The sequence below is a fragment of the Dioscorea cayenensis genome, unplaced genomic scaffold (assembly GCF_009730915.1).
Source record: "Dioscorea cayenensis subsp. rotundata cultivar TDr96_F1 unplaced genomic scaffold, TDr96_F1_v2_PseudoChromosome.rev07_lg8_w22 25.fasta BLBR01000114.1, whole genome shotgun sequence".
NCBI classification, from domain to species: domain Eukaryota; kingdom Viridiplantae; phylum Streptophyta; class Magnoliopsida; order Dioscoreales; family Dioscoreaceae; genus Dioscorea; species Dioscorea cayenensis.
This window is the reverse complement of record NW_024086505.1, coordinates 204,242-219,692: the sequence shown is the minus strand read 5'-3', so window position 1 is coordinate 219,692 and position 15,451 is coordinate 204,242. Positions and strand designations below refer to the sequence as shown.

Here is a 15,451-nt window from a genome sequence, read left to right as displayed (position 1 = left end):
CTATCACAGAAAACAGGAAAGAAACAAAATAAGTAAATATGCACAAAATGGTAAATGACACATACAAAGATAAATATTCACAACGACAAAGATAAATAACTAGACCAGTGAGCTAAAGATTTTCCTAGCATTCTTGGATTCCCCGGCAACGGTGCCAAAAACTTGATGAGTCCGCAAGCGCACCGGTCGTCAAGTAATACCCTATGCGTGACACAGGGGTCATATTCTTTGGGGTCCCAAGGGCTGCTATTACACTCCCCTAGATGGCACTGTCTAGTCTACCAAATATAGGATTAAAACAAGATAAGGAAAATAACAAAATAAAAGAAACTATAAACACATGGACTAAGGGTCACCGCACAAGCATACTAAGGAAGCAAATAACAATGAAAGTGTGAGGTCTCCGAGCTAGGATCCCCTCGGGACTACTAAAGCTAGATGGATGCTACAATTACAAAGGCAACGGTGGTTGGACCAAGAGACATCCAAAAATAGATCACCCCGATGGTCATGGCGGTAATCCCTAATCCAATAAGAGTATTGGCTCAGAATCTCTTCCGACCAAATCCTCCTATGATCGCATTACAATTAGGGGAATCTCAAATTAGGGCCGAAACTCAACCTAGGTATAGCGCTAATGGTTGGAGGGGTATGAAATACCCAATGGTCATGGTATATTCATACATGTATCCCTTCCAAGCAAGGTGTGTCTAGTATAAGGGCGATGGTCACGCACCAAATACAACCTAGAAGTTGAATCACAAAGTTCTCATGCAAAACAACACATCAAAGAGCACCAAGCAAGGATCACAAAACCACACAAATGCCATAAATGTAAATCAAAGCATCTATACAAGCAAGTTCATCCCTAAGGTTCACCCGGATGCCCGGGTGACCTTTGGGAGTCTAGTTCGATCATCAACAAAGGAGCAATTGTAGAAGATAAGAGATACAAAGAAAAGTTCATAACAAACTCCCCTAAGATGAAGACTAGAAGGTGGTGATGAGAACTCGTCGGTTCAGCACTGGCGAGCTCCTAGATCGTTTTCCTTGAGTGTAACCTTCTTCTCCATTCGATTTGTCCCTCAGATCTGTCTTCTCCCGCAGCCTTGAAGCTCTAGAGGATGATGGTGGAGAGTGGTGGCCAAAAGTCCCTTAATTGATGCCCTAACAAGCCTTATATATGCCAGATCCCGATCGGTAAATGGGTCAGTATACCGGCCGTATGCCGACCACTCGGGAATTTCAGTTTTTTGCTGAGAAGCCCGTTGATAAGTGCTTGAGTAGACATATTTTTATATATCTTTTACATGCATTGAGCATCATTTTTACCATGGTTTATGTCTCATATTGTGTATTTGGTGTTCTTTTATGCATATAGGTTGTGAATGCCTTGAAGAGTAAAAAGGAAGCAAAGATGGGCTATAAAGACATAATGTTCAGAGTTCTTGTTCAATTCAAGGACCAAGACAGGAGAGAAGTTCATAAATGTGGAGATGTGTGCCAACTTCCAAGAATATTCAAGTCAATTCACTAGATGGAAGGGCACAAAGGCAGGCATATCTTCATATTCCTTCTCTTTGTGAAGATTGCAAGGCCTCTCAAAGATACGTCGATGAAGAAAAGTTTTATAGCCTACCACATGGACGTGTGCCCGGACATGTGGCCTCAAGAGAAAAGTTTTGTGAAAAGTATTGTAGCAATTTTACTGTAGGAAAATTACTGTTCACGCGGCCGCGTGGAAATTCCGTGCACCGCGTGAGAGCTCATGCACTCACGCGGCGCGGAAAATCCACACGCGTGGGGGCACGTGACAGACGCGGTCTAAGGCCTATAAATAGCCATTTTGCCCTATTCTTTCGGATCTTTTGTGCGTCTCTTGAGGGGTGAGACGGCTAGGGTTTGGAGAGGAGGTCTTTGCGGCTTTGGAGGCGCTTCGTCACCAACTTTGATCGATTCCACCTCCGTCATAGCATCAAGGAAGCCACCGACGAACCTAGCTTCGGAGTGGGTCCTTCAAGACGTCGAAGCTCTCTATCAAAGCCATCAGTTCATATATAAGGGGGTTTATTTCTATGGTTTTAATGTAATTTCATTCATTGATGGTGTGTTTTGTATGTTGCTCCATGGAGAGCTAAAACCCTAGAGGGTATTTGGGCTTGTGAACCCAAGAATTCTCATCTTTTGTGGATTTGCTTAGTATTTCTATTTAATTCGAGTTTGATTAAGTTTTAATCTTTTATTCTCATTGCTTGCTTGTTTAATTAATCCTTGTGGTTGATTGGATTTGCATGATTTGTTACTTTGATGTGAGAGAGGTCTCCATTAGAGTTAGAACTTCAAGGTTAAAGAGGGTTGAGAGGGTAAGTCATGAGATAGTGGAGTGTCCCCTCTCCCTTCCGATTGAGTGTATTCTATCTTCGTTCCTTAAGCTCTATGCAACCATATTTGGTGTGAGGCGTGAGATTGAGAGATTTCTCCACTGGGACCTTGTAGGGGGTTAGGATCCTTCGCCGGGAATTAGGGTTGGATCAATCTTTAGGAATCGGATACAGCTCTTGGAATCCCTAGAGTGCTTTGCAGTCATATGTGGTGTGAGGTGTTGAGATTGAGCGATTTCTCCACCGGGACCTCGTAGGGGACTAGTATCGATGATCGGGAGGCCGGATCCGATTATATTTGGATTTCCATGACTTAACTTACTCATCATAGAAACACTTTGCTTATTCGGTACCTAATACCTGAATCCTAGGGGGAGCATTGCCCGAATACCCGACTTTTACTGATTGAGATCTCCATCTATTTAACCCTTGTATATTCGTCTCCGGTATTCATTTCTTCGCACATTAGATCATCACACCTTTCCATTTATCATTAGGTTAGAAAGCAGAGAAGAAGTTAGTACTAGTAGCCCTGTTCCCTGTGGGTTTGACTACCCACTCACCGGGGTAATTATTACTTCGACAGCCGTGCACTTGCGGTTTACACGCATATTCGGACGCGTGTCACCCGTGGTGAGCTAAAGTAACTTCTACAGTGACACTGCTACAGTGATCCCTGACCGAAAACACCATTTTTGTTGCCGAATTCATCCCCAATCGCGTTGCCAAGCCCCCAGGGCTTCTAATGAGCCTGAAATGTAAAAATAACACAATTTGAACCAAAAGGGCATTGATTCAACAAATAAATATAAATGATAATACAAAACAAATACATGCAAAATACATACTTTTAGACATTTATCAATTTCTCCGATAGAGTGACACTAATGTTGAGAGTCCATCTTGGTAACCGTTGTAGATGAGTGACACACTACGAGAGTTAGACATTGCTTGATTGGAGAGGGTTGAGAGGGTGAGTCAAGAGGTAGTAGAGCGTCCCCTTTTGCCTCTGGTGTGATTTATCCTACCTCTATTTCCTTGAGTTCTTTGCGATCACAATAGAGTGAAGTTCTTGAGGATGAACTCTGCTGGGGCTTAGTTATGTGAATAACAGAGTGAAGCGTTAAAGTAACTCTAGTGTCTGGAGCTTAAATGTCACTAGGGGCCTTTCGCCTATACCAGAGGGTTAAGTCCATACATAAGAAGAGGGTTTATCACTTGGATTTCCTAGAACTCCATGCATCTTTACATAGTGTGAGGTGTTAAGACTAAGCGATTTCTCCACCAGGACATATTGTAGAGTTAGTCACGGTTGACCTTAGATTTGGGTCCGTGTGCTTAAGGATCTCCACGACTCAATAAGCATTGATTAGGAAGTATAATAGTGGGTCCTGCATTTGAAACATTAATCCTAGAGGATCATTGTCCGAGTACCCTACTTCTATCGATTGCCTTACCTGTCACTTACTTGTGCCTCTCATTCTTCTTTCTTTTATCTTTGTTCACATTACATTTTACCGACACTATTATTGTTCACTTTTATGTGGTTAAGTAGCAATTTAAGTATTTTTACTCCCTACTCATTGTGGATACGATACCCCGCTCCCTAGGATTTATTACTCAACAAACCCATGCACTTGCGTGTCAGACACAAGGGCCGTTGTCAGTATTACTCGGTAGGCTTCCTTGTGGTCTATCCGATAGAGACTTCATAATTTGCCCCACTTGATTCTCTAGATTGTGCAATGAAGCGGTGTGGTTGCGAAGTGTAGCTTCGACCGACTGAAACTGATTGTCCGATGATTGCACAAATCGGGTCAAGGCTTTCCCTAGATCGGACATCCGGGTCTCCAAGCCTGAAACTCTATTCTCCATGTTTGGGGCTTGTTGTTGTTGAAAATCCACTGGTGCGGTGGCCTTTTGTTGCCCTTGGTTGTTCCATGAGAAATTAGGGTGATTCCTCCAACCTGAATTGTAGGTATTGCTATAAGGATTGCCTTGGTTTCCCATTGCATTACCCACATAGGCAACTTGCTCAACGGATGGTGTACCACCAATGGCTATCGGGGAATCGGATGGGGCATGTCCCCCTCCACATCCACCATAAGTCATTACAGCTGCCAATCTCGAATAAGTTATAGTGTCTAACTTCTTACTCAATGCCTCCACTGGGGCTGCCAACGATGTAACCGCATCTACCTCATGGATCCCGGCCACTTCCTTCTTCTCCCTAGCATTCCATTGGTAGTTGTTCAACCCCATTTCTTCAATTAATTGCCAAGCTTATCCAGTTGTCTTGCTATCTAAAGTACCTCCTGCTGCTACATCAAGTAGCTGTCTTGTACTTGGGTTCAAACCATTGTAAAAAGTTTGAATAATCATCCCCTCTGGAAACCCATTTGAGGACATTTTCGCATGAGTTCCTTGAACCTTTCCCATGTCTCAAATAGAGACTCTAATTCCATTTGCACAAAAGACGAGATCTCATTCCTAAGCTTTGCAGATTTTCTGGGAGGGAAATAACGGGCAAGAAAAGCTTCTACCATCTCTTCCCATGTAGTGATCGATACTCTAGGAAATGAATGTAGCCACTGCTTCGCTCTTTTCTTCAAAAAAAATGGGAAGGCTCTCAACTTGATGGCATCATCCGTAACACCATTGATTTTGAGCATATCACACACTTCCCAACAATTCTCTATGTGACTGTTTGGATCTTCATCAGCCAAATCATTGAACTGTAAGGACTGTTGTAACATGTGGATGAATGCCGGCTTGAGCTCAAAATTCTGAGTTGTGATTGGGGGTTGCATAATGCTAGATTGTGTCCCCAATACTGATGGCCTGACATAATCAGAGAGTGTTCTCTGTTGTTCATTCTGTTCCGCCATGTTGTCAGACCCTTCAACTTCCACTTCAGCTAGATTCAATAGTTCTTGCACAGGTTCTTTACCCCTTCTTCTGAGTGTACATTCAGGTTGAAGATCACCTTCAATCAATATTAAAAAGTTCCCTCGGGTTATAACCTAGAGCTGCACCAAAAGAAAGAAAACAAATTAGAACGATCATAGAATAAGAAGATATGAAATAGAATGAATGAATGAATAGCTAAGATAGCAAAGTGCAAAGTATCTCTAAACGCCTACTCCCCGGCAATGGCACCAAAAAACTTGACAACTCCCCTTGTATGTGACCCGCAAGTACAAGGGTTTGTCGAAGTATAAATTACAAGTGAATGAGGTATCGTATCCACAGAGAGTAGGGAATAAAAATACCTAAATTGATACTTAACCAAGTGTAGATGAATAATGATTGTGTTGATAAGATGTGAGGTAAACGGAAATAAAAGGAATAAGAATGAGAGGCACAAGTAAGTGAGAGGTAAGGCAATCGATAGAAGTGGGGTACTCGGACAGTGCTCCCCCTAGGACTTATGCTTCAATTGCAAGACCTACCATTAAACTTCCTAATTAATGCTCAATGAATCATGGAAATCCTAAAGCACACGGTCCCTAACAAGGTCCCCTTGCTTATATCCCGCAAGTGCACGGGTTTGTCAAAGTAATAATCCAGGGTGAACGGGCTCGAATCCATAGGGAGTAGGGAGTAAAGACACCTAATTCGATTCTTAGCTATGTGGAGTATCAACAATGATAAGTGTCATAATGATTCAATTCTCAGGAATTAAAAACAACAAGTAAGAGAGCGAAAGTAAGGAGGAGGTAAGGCAATCGATAAAGATGGGGTACTCGGATGATGTTTCACCTAGGATAATCGCTTCAAGTGCAAGAACTCTCTATTATGCTTCCTAATCAATGCAATGGTGAGTCGTGGAAATCCTTACATACATAGTCCCAAATCTAAGGTCAACTATGCCTAACTCTATACATGTCCCAGAGGAGAAATCGAACAATCTCAACACCTCGTACTCGCAAAGAGTTGCAATGAGCTCTAGGGATTCCAAGTGATAAATCTCTTCCCTAGATTTAGACCCAACCCTTTGGTCCAAAGTGGAAGGTCCCTAGCCACAATTAAGCCCTAGATACTAAGATCACCTCAACGCTTCACTCCATTGCACACGCAACTAGGCCCTAGCGGAGGTTCATCCCTTAGACCATTCACTCTATTATGGCCACAAAGAACTCGAGGAACGGAGGTAGAATCTATCACGTCGGAAGGGAAAGGGGACGCTCCTATACCTCTCGACTCACCCTCTCAACCCTCTCCAACCTAGCTTTGTCTAACGCTTGTGGTGTGTCACTCACTCACAAGGTTACCATCAGGAACTCTCAACCCTAGTGTCACTCTAGGGGAAATGTTCATACAATCAAGCATTCAAGGTTGGAACTCACAATAAACATCAATTTATTGAAAGCATAATAAAGAAGTTCAAAGAAACGAATACATCCTAGGGTTCACAATCACCCAAGTACCCACTAGGGGTTTAGCTCTCCATGGAGCTAAGTACAATCAAAGAAATTGAATGTAAAAAGCAAGGAATCCATAAAGAAACCCCCTCGATGGTCGTGGTCGATGGTCTTGCTGGAGAGTCCCTGCACTGCCGTCCAAGAATTCCCTCGTCCCGAGTATAGGATACGCCCGATCGAAGCTCCCCTACCAATCTTCTTCCTAATGGAATCACTATGTCGAGCCGTAGAACTTCTCCAAAAACCTTGGCCAATACCCAGTCAAAACCCTAGCCAAGCCCTCTCTCAAGTTGGGGAAAAGATGGAGAAAAGAATACCAAAAATCGGTGTCGAATCGGGCTTAAAAATATGGGTCGGAATTGGGGCAACTCCACTGGGCGTGACGCTACACGCCCCTGCGCGTAATTTCCACACGGGCGTGATAATTTTCCACACGCTCGTGTGGATTCTCTGTTTCTCTGATTTCTCGGCCGGTTGTGAACAGTGCTGCTACAATAATTGCTACATTGCTCTGCTACATTTTCGGCCTGAATAACTTCCCAATTCCATACTTTCATCGCGGTAATGCAAACGTGCACACGTTCACGTCTTGAATCACTTGCTTCTTCAATGATATACATGTTGGTGGGGTTCTTGTTCTTATATGCATTGGTCGGAATGCTCGAGTGTGACTGCCTTTGTGCCCCTCCAAATGGATGTGCTCACTCGAATGCGAGGAGGTTGGCACACACTCTAGCATCTCACACCTGTCCTATGTCTTCGCGTTTGAACTTTAGCAAGATCTCCTCCAAAATACGTGCATTATGATCCATATTGGCCTATTTCCTTCATACTCGGCCTCACAGCCATACCTGAGTAAAAGTAACATAAAAACACACATATTAATGTAAAAACCTGAGAAAAGTAATGCTCAACATAAGGAATGAACGCTTCGCATTCATATCGCACAAGCACTTATCAGTCCCAAACCTAAGGTCAACCGTGACTAACCATAAACTATGCCTCAGTGGAGAAACCGCTCAGTCTCAACACCTCACACTACACAAAATTGTATTGAGTTCTAGGGATTCTAAGTGATAAACACTATTTTATGTGTAGATCTAACCCTTTGGTCCAGGCGAAAGACCCCTAGTTACAATTAAGCCCCAGATACCAAAGTCACTTCAACGCTTCACTCTGTTGCTCACGCAACTAAGCCCCGGCGTTGTTCATCCTTTAGCACTTTATTCTATTGTAACCACAAAGAACTCTAGGTAATGGAGGTAGGATAAATCACACCAGAGGGGAAAGGGGATGCTCCGCTACCTCTGGTCTCACCCTCTCAACCCTCTCCAATCTAGTTTTGTCTAGCCCTCATGGCATGTCACCAATCCACAAAGATTACCAATATTGACTCTCAACCCTAGTGTCACTCTAAGGGAGAAATTATTCAACAAGTAATCAAGATTGGAACTTAATTAAAATCATCAATTAAGGAAAACATAATGGAAGGTCAATGAAACAATAACATCCTAAGGTTTACAAAATCCAAGTCCCACTAGGGGATTTAGCTCTCCATGGAACACAATACAATCAACAATGAAATCAAAAGTAAAGATAAGCAATCCATAGGAAAAACCCCTAGGTACCGTGTCGATGGTCTTGTGGAGTAGCCTCGTCTTCTCCAAAGGTTCCTTGTCCGGCCTAGGGCATACCTCGTCGGATCAGTGCCGACGAAAGCTCCCCCAATAACCTTCTCCCAAGCGAAGCGCAGTGTCGAATCCAGAGAACCACTCCAAAGATGTGCCAAAAGCCCCTTAAAACCACAGCCGACGGCCTCTCAAAAGATGGAGAAAAGTTGGACGGAAAGGGGAAAGAAGATCCCCAAAATCGGGCTAAATCGCAGCTTAAATAGGGCTGGAATCGAGGAAACCGCACGCCCCCTGGATTTTCCACATGGGCCTGTGGAAATTCCACACGAGCCTGGATAATTTCCATAATCCCATGTGGATTGTCTAGAAATATGATTTTCAGGCGGTTGTGAACAGTAACTGCTACAGTATGTTGTTACACTGATTTCCTACAGTACCTGCTATAGTTCTCCTCACAAACACTCCCAATTCCACACTTTTCATTAAGGCAACATAAACGGGCACACATTTATGCCATAGATTACGACTCTTCTTTAATCAAAAGCCTCATTGGTGAAGATCTTGCTATCAATGCACAAGTCAGGATACGCAAATGTGACTGCCTTCGTGCCCCTACAACTCATTGTAATGGCTTGATTACATGGAGATTGGCACACATTCACGTATCTTGGGGCCCCACTTGTGTCTTCGCGTTTGTTTCTTCCAAGATTCCACTAAATAATGCATTCACAATCTACTTTTGTCTTCTTTTCTTAATACTTAACTTCACAACACTACATGCGCAAAAGAACATAAATACACATGTATTAGCGCTTAAACCTAATAAAAGTAATGCGCATCATAAGGGAAGAACACTTCACATTCTTAACACACAAGTACTCATCAGTATGCCTTTTTGATTATGCAATGGCCAAGCTACATTTTCAAAGGTGTATGTTAGCAATTTTTGAAGATATAGTGGACGACATCATGGAGGTGTTGATGGTTGAATTATCGGTCTTCAATGATTCATTCTAGTTATGTCTCAAAAATTTGGAGCAGGTTTGAAGAGGTGCGAAGAGACAAATTGATAAACGCCTAAATGTACGTATTTTATACATATTAATTTTGTATTACTTGTGTATATTTTAATGAATTGATGCCCGTTTACGTGTAATCTGGTTATTTCGGTGTTGCAGATCTTAAAAGAGCCGAACGAAGCTCAAAAATGCAAATTGTATGAATTCGACACCATAAACGACATTTTTGGGGTTCCAGCACTGTAGCGTACTGTAGCAAGGTTACTATTCATGCTGCGGGCATTCGGCTGTGAGCTTCACGGGCTCCATGCGCCCACATGGGTGCCCATGAGGTTTGCTGGAATTTCACAAACCCTCGGGTTCTCAGTAGCGTAAAACACTGACAGCAGCACTCGTAGTCGAGCATCGTAGCACCGACACATTTTCTTGGCGAAACGCCAGTGAGGTTCACGGGCTCCATGCGCCCGCATGGAGCCCGTATGGACCGACGGGATATAAAAAGGAGGCTCGATTTTTCTAGGGCAAGGAGGGGAGCTTTTGAGGGGACGCTTTTCTCTTGGGCCTCTTAGGGTCGCCGCCCCACTCTTCCTCGCCGGGCGATCTACTATGCAAGACTTCACGAAGAGGGAGGCAAGCTTTGGAGGAGAAGATCCTAGGCATCCAAGGTATCATTTGAGGGGAGATCTCTTCAAATCTTCAAGATCTTCACCATCCAAGGGGATCTAAAGCTAGAGGGAGTAGTTCTTATTTCTTTTCTTGTTTATTTGTTCCTTGGACTTGTATGAGTGGTCCTCTATCATGAGGCACTAAGTTATTTGTGATTTGGATATGATGAACTCTAGGGTTGATTGTTTGTAATTTGGATGATCATCTTTATTGATGCTTTGTTAGATGTTGTATTTCTTTTATGGAATCTTGTAGTTTGTGGTTCAAGCCTTGTGTACTTTGATGTGTTGATTTGCATGAGAACTCTGTATTTCAACTTCTAGGTTGTACTTGGTTGCGTGACCATCACCCTTGTACTAGACGCACTTGGCTTGGAAGGGATCCATGCACAGATACACCGTGACCATCGGGTATTTTGTACCCCTCCAGCAATTAGCGTTGGACCTAGTTTGAGTATCGACCCTGATTAGAAATTTCCCTGAGTTTAATGCAATCATACGAGGATTTGGGCAGAAGCGATTCTGACCCAATACTTGTATGGGAATATGGTTCAATTGCTGTGACCATCGGGTTGAGCTAATTTAGGATTCTCTTGGCCCAACTACCATCTCGTATTTCATCCTAAATTCAGGATCTAATAACAACCCTAGGGGGATTCGTTGTCCAAATCACTCCCTTTCACTCGCTTTGATTCTCCCTTGAGTTCAGTATTGTGTAGTAGTACCCCGGATTTCATTGTAGTTAATTCTTTCTCTTTTTATAATTACTATTCATCTTTCGGAGTGTTAGGCTAGGAAATAGACGAAAGGGAAGTAATAGTAGCTCCCTTGGGCCCCGTGGAATACGGGCCCTCTCGTGCTCGCACGAGAGGTATTACTTGATGACTCCATGCACTTATGGATCTCGCATCAAGTTTTTTTGGTGCCGCTGCCGGGGACCACAAGGAATACTAGGAAAAACCTCGTAGTCAATTGCTCTAGTCATTTATCTTTGTTGTTGTAAATATCTATCTTTGTAAATATTTATTTTTTTTCTTTTATCTTTTCTTTGATAGCTTACTATTGTTAGTTTTATTCTTTTTATTACACAGGGCCATGGACTTCGAAGAAAAATTGTTGGCGGCCAAAATGTTTGTGCTTGAAAATGAGATGGAAGAATTAAGTGCCATGATAGCACACCGAAGTGATCCGACAATGGATTTTCAAGAAAGATTATTGACCGCTAAAATGAATGCACTTGAAAAGAAAATGGAAGAATTGGATACCAAGAGAGCAAGCCATAACAATCAGCACACTGATGTTGATAATCCATATTGGGGAGGACGCCTGCACTTTTCGGCAACTCAACAATGGGATTACCCTCACCAGGGATTGCTGCAAGAACCCTCCTTTCAAGAACCATGGCATTATCATCCTCCAATTGTTCATACTAAGCAACTTAATGAATGGGGATTCAATACGCAAGATGTGTTCGCAAGATTCATGATGCAAACCCGATGCTAAATTTAAAGCCATGGATACTCGCACCTTTTTAATGTCCCCGACCATCTTTTTCAAAGTATGGTGAACAGGATTGCTGAGTCTTCTAACATATCGACCGAGTTACCACGAACTATAGATGCCCCTATCTGAAAAATGGTACAATGAATGAAGAGAAAAAAACAGTGAAATTGAGGTGGAAACCGATATTGAGGTGTTGGAGGTTGAAGAAGCAAGTGATGTAGCATCAATACCTTTTTGAGCAAATGGTAGAAGTTCCACCTCAATGGGAAATTGAAGAAGAAAAGGGGAAGGTTGGCATCATGGCTAAGGAAACATGTGAGGAAGTAAAAGAAACTCCATCAACCACATTTGAAGATGCTACTTGCCTCAACATAGATTTTTCCATCCATCCATCAATTTTAGTCAAGTGCAAAAACAAAATTACGGGAATTATATTCGAAGATGTGGGTACCAAGCTAAGATCATCATTGAACCCACCAATGCCGGGCTTGGACAATTCCCAACCAAAGATTTTTCCTTGGCGGCCGAAGCAAACTTTGTGGGCCATTGAAGTCCATCACAACTAGGTTGAGAGAAAAATTATGGATAGGATGTTGATGCCTCCAATTAATCCACCTATGCAAATCTTGACAAGTTCTCAACCAAACTCGTTCCCTTGGAGGCCCAAACAACACTTGTGGGTAGTTCAAGGCAATTTGACATTGGTTGAGGAAGAAAATTTGGGTAGGAGGTTGAAACCGTCCAAGGACCCACCCATACCAACTTTGAATAATTCTTGACCGAACCTTTTTCCATGGAGGCCCAAGCAACTTTGTGGTGGGCTACTCAAAGGAATTCTTGTAGGGACCACAGAAGAAGTGGGGAGGATACTTAAGCCGTCTAAGGAGCCGCCCAAGTTTAAATTGCACAACTCCCGGCTCAAGCTTTTTCCAGGGAGGCCAATTGGTAACTTATGCTTGGCTTTCAACTTGACACCATCCCGGAAAGTATGTTTCATTTTTTTCGGTAGTTCTTATGCCAATTCTAGCTGGGATGAACATGCCGTCTTCAAGCCTCCCTAAGGTAAGAAAGAGGTACATTGAGCTAATGATGTAAAACAAGCGCTTTTTGGGATGCAACCCAAGTTTCAAATTATTCATGTTTCATTTTTTTCAGTATTTTTACATGTTTGTTGAGTTTATTCATAAAAGCTTGTGTTTGTGTTGTGTTTGTATTTTTTTGTTTGTTTGAATGATCCATGCTTGTCTTATATTTGTGAATCTTATCTAGTGCTTTGACGTTGTTTTGGTTGTGTTTCAATGCATATTTTGGTGTTATAGATGTTGTAAATTAGTTTTTGTTCTAAGTTACATGGGAGCCCATGCCAAAAATTTTGTTTTTTTCCAGTGTCCATACGGGCTGTATACGGCCCGTATGGACCATTTTTTTATGCTCCCCAGGGGCCTCAAGGGTGCCATGCGCCCGTGAGGCAGCCCGTGAGGCTTACTGCCTCAAGGGCTAGAAAAAGCGACGAAACCCTCACGGGCTCCATGCGCCCGCATGGAGCCTCAGATGGCTATGCGGGCTGGAATTTCCAGCCTTTAAGTAGCCACCTTTCTCTCCCTTGTTCTCACTCGTTTTTCATCCGTTTTTCTTTCATTCTTTTCACCATTTTTTTTCTTCATTTTTTTCTTCCTCTTCACTCCTCTCCTACCTCTTCCAACTTAGATCTTGTGGATTAATTGAAGTTTTTACCATCTATCTCACCAATCTTCATCGATTCAAGCTTTGAAGCCCTAGTTTTTTTGTTTTTGGAGCAACCTTGCCTCTTCTTCTTGATTGTGCATGCTTATCTTACTTTGAACCATGAGGAATGTTGTATGGTTGTTTGATCCTTGATTTATTTAAATTTTTTTATCCATGGTTTGTAAATTTTTTTGGGCTTCAAAAGTCTGGGGAAATTCTTGCAAAAATTTCAGTCCGTGCTACAAGAAACTTTTTGAATGTTGCTTATCTTGAATTTGTTTGACACTTGTAGCATCCTTGAACCCCTAGAAACACTTGCACTAGAGCGATTTAGACATCATGATATTGATTGAACAAAGAACTTGCATGGACTTTTGTTTTCATAGTTTTTAGAGTTTTTGTTTGTGTGTGCTCCCTACATATTCATTGGTGAGATGAACTATGTTTTTTTTGACATTTGCAGGACTCGAGATATGAGCTTCATTCTCACCATCCATCAAGAATTGAACCTACCCCTTGTTCATGCATGTATTGCACAATCTTCATCAACAAAATGGGGCAGCCTCTTTACCCTTCCCTTTCATGCTTCATTTAATTATTATGAATTCTACACCATGTTCTGCTAATTAGTGTACATTGAGGGCAATGTCCGATTTTAGGTGTGGGGATGGGTTATTTGCATGCTTACTTCACCAGTGATAGCTATGATTTATTGTTAAGAACCTCCTGGCTTTAATGAATGATAGTAATGAGTTGTAGTGTTGTTTGCGCTATAAGGAAGTCATGTTTTCTCTCTAGGGCTTTATTTCATGTGTGTTTGCTTGAGGACAAGCAAACGCTTAGGTGTGGGGATGTTTGATAAACGCCTAAATGTACATATTTTATACATATTAATCTTGTATTACTTGTGTATATTTTAATGAATTGATGCCCGTTTAAGTGTAATTTGGTTATTTCGGTGTTGCAGATCTTAAAAGAGACGAACGAAGCTCAAAAATGCAAATTGGATGAATTCGACACCAAAAACGGCATTTTTGGGGTTCCAGCATTGTAGTGTTACTGTAGCAGGTCACTACTCATGCTGCTGGCATTCGGCTGTGAGCTTCACGGGCTCCATGCGCCAGCATGGAGCCCGTATGGACCTGACAGGATATAAAAGAAGGCTGATTTTCTAGGGCAAGGAGGGGAAACTTTTGGAGGGGCAGTTTTCTCTTGGGCCTCTTAGGCCGCAGCCCCACTCTTCCCGCCGGCGATCTACTACGCAAGACTTCACCAAGAGGGAGGCAAGCTTTGGAGGAGAAGATTGGGAGAAGATCCTAGGCATCCAAGGCATCATTTGAGGGGAGATCTCTTCAAATCTTCAAGATCTTCACCATCCAAGGGGATCTAAAGCTAGAGGGAGTAGTTCTTAATTCTTTTCTTGTTTGTTTGTTCCTTGGACTTGTATGAGTGGTCCTCTATCATGAGGCACTAAGTTATTTGTGATTTGCATATGATGAACTCTAGGGTTGATTGTTTGTGATTTGGATGATCATCTTTATTGATGCTTTGTTAGATGTTGTATTTCTTTTATGGAATCTTGTAGTTTGTGGTTCAAGCCTTGTGTACTTTGATGTGTTGATTTGCATGAGAACTCTGTATTTCAACTTCTAGCTTGTACTTGGTTGTGTGACCATCGCCCTTGTACTAGACGCACTTGGCTTGGAAGGGATCCATGTACAGATACACCGTGACCATCGGGTATTTTGTACCCCTTCAGCAATTAGGGTTGGACCTAGTTTGAGTATCGACCCTGATTAGAGATTTCCCTGAGTGTAATGCAATCAGACGAGGATTTGGGTCGAAGTGATTCTGACCCAATACTTGTATGGGATTAGGGTTCAATTGCCGTGACCATCGGGTTGAGCTAATTTAGGATTCTCTTGGCCCAACTACCATCTCGTTTTTCATCCTAAATTCAGGATCTAATGACAACCCTAGGGGGATTCGTTGTCCAAATCACTCCTTTTCATCTGCTTTGATTCTCCCTTGAGTTCGTATTGTGTGTAGTAGTACCCCGGATTTCATTGTAGTTAATTTTTTCTCTTTTTATAATTACTATTC

The 15,451-nt window shown here is 42.3% G+C and overlaps 1 non-coding gene across 1 annotated transcript; it reads left to right on the top strand.

Annotated features, from left to right (window-relative positions):
- The first annotated feature begins 4,773 nt into the window (after nucleotides 1-4,773).
- LOC120253555 lies at nucleotides 4,774-4,879 on the top strand. Its single transcript, XR_005534317.1, has one exon. It is a non-coding gene; the product is annotated as a small nucleolar RNA R71 (small nucleolar RNA).
- The last annotated feature ends 10,572 nt before the right edge of the window (nucleotides 4,880-15,451 follow it).